Raw genomic sequence first — 4040 nt, forward strand, 5'->3', positions numbered from 1 at the left:
CCCTCACTCCCACCTCCCCGCCATTTTCCCCCCTCCACACACCTCGTCTCTCCCCTCCTCTCCATGCTCTCCTTCCCTCGGCCCACACATCCCTCACCCTTTTTGCTTTTCCTTTCCCTGTTCCTTTCCCTTTGCCTTTTCCCTCTCCCTCCCCACCACAACATGGCATCGCCCCTTCCTTCCCTCCTGCCCACAGCCTTCCCCTCAGGGATGGCGGCTCCCTCACCCCAAAACCCAGGTTGTGACTCGTCCGACAGCCTCCTGAAAGTCCTGGAGCAGCCTTTCCTTCATGGGGAGCCCCCAAAATCCCCCAAACACATGTCCAGGGCGGCCCCAGAGCCTCCTGAGAGGCCAGAGCAGCCTTTCCTTCATGGGGAGCCCCCAAAATCCCCCAAACCCATCACTGTGGTGGCCTCACAGCCTCCTGCGAAGCCTTTCCCTCAGGGAGAGCCCCTAAACTACCCCAAAACCATCTATAGGGCGGCCCCACAGCCTCCTGAGTGGCCAGAGCAGGCTTTCCCTCAGCGATGGAAGCTCCCTCCCACCCAAAACCAGCCCCCCTCCCTCCCAAACCCAGGGGTCGCAGGCACCTGAAGCCCCCTGAAGGAAGCAGAGAGGGATGGAGAGGGCAGCTGAGGAACCAGCATCCCGCAGTCGCGGGCCGGGAGGATGAACCACCACAGCACGAACAGAGAAAAACCTTTATTTCTTTACCATTTAAGATGCTGGGCAGCCCAGGGGGCTTGGGTTTTCCAGGGAGGTCTCGGAAGAGGAGGAGACGGGAACCCCTGGGCTTTGCTGGTGCAAGTTTGCTGGCAGGGAGTCCTCGAACTCCAAGGCGTGCCACAGGGGGTACAGGAAGCCATCCCTCCCAAAATAGCAGAGGTTGGTGAGGGATGGCCTGGAGCCCCACAGTCCCTTTGGATAAATGCCCGCCCTCTTCAACATCTCCTCTCTGGGCCTGCGGAGGAGAGAGAAGAGACCCCGCTGCACCCCAGCCCCTGCCACGGGATGCCGGGCAGCCCACCCTCCTTGTCTGAGGGGCAGGGTGAGGGTCTGGGGCAGGAGCTGGGGGTCTGCCCCACACTCACCAATTCTCCCGCTTCTTCGATCTGGTTTTTGCTTTCTTATTGCTGCCCTTGGTACACCGCCTCTGCAAGGACCCAGCGGATCTGGGTGAGACGGGAGCAGCTCCCAGCCCCACGCTGCAGCCCCCACAGCCCCCCACATCCCCAGAGCCGCCCGGCCACGCTCCCTGCCCATGGGCACCTGCCATCGTGGTCTGGGCTCTGCCACAGAGCTCCTGCCCTCAGCAGCGGGGATGCTCCTCTCTCTGACCTCATTTCGGAAGTCTTTTCTCCCAATCCACAGCCTTCTCCATCTCCACCCCAAGGTGCTGGGGCCACGCTGGGTCCCCAGCACCCCCAGCTCCTCCTGCTCCTCTGTGGGGCCAGGGGCTGGGAGGGTTCCTGGGGAGGTGGGGGTCCCACTGCAGAACCCCTGACACCCCCTACATCCCCCCACAGATGGGTCTGGACCCCCCACTGCATCCCTCAGCGCTGCTCCAGCTTTACCTCCTTGCCCAGCTGGGTGCTGTCACATTCGAGGAAGGAAACCTTCTTGGGTTTGCGCTGGACCGGGGGGCTGCCGGGGGGCAACTGGGTGTTCGGACCCCCCACGCTATTGCGCAGGATGGAACGGGGCACTGGAGGGTCTTGGGGGGGCAGGTGCTCCCCCTTTGACTCCTTCGCACTCGCCCTGCAGAGGAGAGGAGAGAAGAGACCCTGCTGCACCCCGGCCCCTGCGGCCGGACGCTGGGCAGCCCCCCCTCCTCGGCCGGGGGGCAGGGGTAGGGTGAGGGGTGAGGGTCTGGGGCAGGATCTGGGGGTCTCCCCCACACTCACCGCTTCTCCTGCTCTGCGCCTGGTGCTGCTCCTTCCTCTGCCAACTGAGAGGCTGTGGAGGGAGGAGAAGGAGTGAGCGGCCGGCACCTCCAGGCACAGCCCCGGCTCAGGGCTCCTCCGTGGGGTGTCGGCCGTTTGTGGGGCGCTCGGTGCCGGGGTCACTCACCGCTCTGCTTCCTCTGCCATTGTCCCTCTGCCTTCTCCCCACTCTTCAACATCTGCTCCTTCTGCCGGCGTATCATTACCCTCCTCAAGTGCATTGCCTTCTTCATCTCCTGCCGTCTTTTCTCCCACCTCCTCTTCCTCTGTTTCTTATTCCACCACTGCAAGGACCCCCAGGAGCTGGGTGAGAAGGGAGCAGCTCCTGGCCCCCTGCTGCAGCCCCCACAGCACCCTACGGCAGGGCACAGCCCTGTCACAGGCACCGTCCTGCCGGGCACAGCCCCAGAGCCGCCCGGCCACGCTCCCTGCCCACGGACACCAGCCCGCGGAGTCTGGGCTCTGCCACAGAGCTCCTGCCCACAGCAGCGGGGATGCTCCTCTCTGACCCTATTTTGGAGGCCTTTTGTTCCAGTCCAAAGCCTTCTCCATCTCCACCCCAAGGCGCTGGGGCCACGCTGGGTCCCCAGCACCCCCATCTGCTCCTGCTGCTCTGTGGGGCCTCGGGCTGGGAGGGTTCCTGGGGGGGTGGGGGTCCCACTGCAGAACCCCTGACACCCCCCACTTCTCCCCCCCACTGGGCCTTGACCGGCCACTGCATCGCTCTGTGCTGCTCCATCTTTACCTCGATGGACAAGAAGGTGGGATTGTCTTCCAGGAAGCGCACCCTCTTCTGTTTCCTCCTCTGTGGGGGGTTGCTGGGGGACAACTGCTCCTCTGCCCTATTGCGTAGGATGGAGCGGGGCATCCGGGGGTCCTGGGGGTGTTGGGAGGGCACAGAGCCTGCTGTGTCCTTGGGGTGACAGCGGCTCAGACATTCCTCCGGGGTCTGGAAATTGTTCTTGTTCCTGTGGCAGCTCCCGTAGATGAATTCCTAGCAGGTCCCATCGGCTGGGGAATAGAAGCAGTTGGGGAAGGCAGCTGTGGGGGTGTGCTCTCCATGGTTTGCCCCCCCCATGGGCTCCTGCCCGGCCTTGGCCACCATGGCCATCACAACAGCAGCTGTGACAACTTGCACCCGGTCTCTGGGGGATGGCTGGCAGCAGAGTCAAAATACTGTCTGGAGTGGGGACCTAGAAATTTTGTTGCCATGAACATATGACTATAGGTCAATTATCTTACTGCATAAATAGTGGACAGCCCAAGAGCCCTTGGAGCTCTCCTGTACGGCAGCGGCTGCACGCCAGGATCTCCCCTTTGGTGAGGACGCTGGCTTCAGGTTCTACTCCTCGAGGTTGAGAGATTCCTTGCTGCAACAGATCCTCAGTAAGTGACTAATAGCGTGCAAAACTTTGAAATCTTAGCTAAGTAGGGTTGATTGCACAGATATAATCCTTTAGACATAAACCATTGACCAAGCCTGGAACAAGTATTGGATCCAGCCACACCCAGGCTCTCTGGGAAGGAGCTTAGAAAGCAAAGGGGTCCTCTCTGGACCTTGTGACTCAACGGGAGGGTCTCCTTGACAACTTGTCTGACGCTGTCCTCTGGGCAGTAAATAATAGAGTGTGCCTTGACATCGAATCTTGTAAAACATTATTGCATTTACTACTGATTTTGTTAAATCACTGTTTCACCTTAAGAAATATTTCACTACTTCTGTCTTATGAGTGAAGTTACTCACTCTGCCCATGACACAGGTTTCAAAGAGGACACTTGGAAGAGGGGTCTCCGTCAGGCCATGTCCAGCAGCCCAGGCTGGGCAGTGATGAGCAGAGTAACTCAGCCAGGTCAGCCTAGATGAGCTCTTCAGGCTGCTAACACCCATGGAGGGCACTGAGGGCAGGAAGGCAGAGTAATCACTCATTTTCGCTATCTTCTAGCAAAATAGGTATATTGGGCACATTGGGAAAACACATTTCCAAGCAGCAGGGATTTCCTTGCTGTGATACAGTCCTCGATGTTGCCTACTTCATTAATTCCTTTATATCCTTGGTATAAAATAGGTCACACTGGAAAATTATCTTTTATTTTAGG

At 59.6% G+C, this 4040-nt stretch overlaps 1 long non-coding RNA gene across 1 annotated transcript; it reads right to left on the reverse strand.

Moving 5' to 3' along the window:
• Positions 1–1884: 1884 nt before the first annotated feature.
• On the reverse strand, positions 1885–2778 carry LOC106900246. The gene is made up of 3 exons (XR_001414125.1): positions 2689–2778; positions 2071–2227; positions 1885–1956 (listed from the first exon to the last, which is right to left on the reverse strand). It is a non-coding gene; the product is annotated as an uncharacterized LOC106900246 (long non-coding RNA).
• Between the last annotated feature and the right edge of the window lie 1262 nt (positions 2779–4040).

This window comes from Calidris pugnax, unplaced genomic scaffold (genome assembly GCF_001431845.1).
Source record: "Calidris pugnax isolate Ruff unplaced genomic scaffold, ASM143184v1 scaffold1185, whole genome shotgun sequence".
NCBI classification, from domain to species: domain Eukaryota; kingdom Metazoa; phylum Chordata; class Aves; order Charadriiformes; family Scolopacidae; genus Calidris; species Calidris pugnax.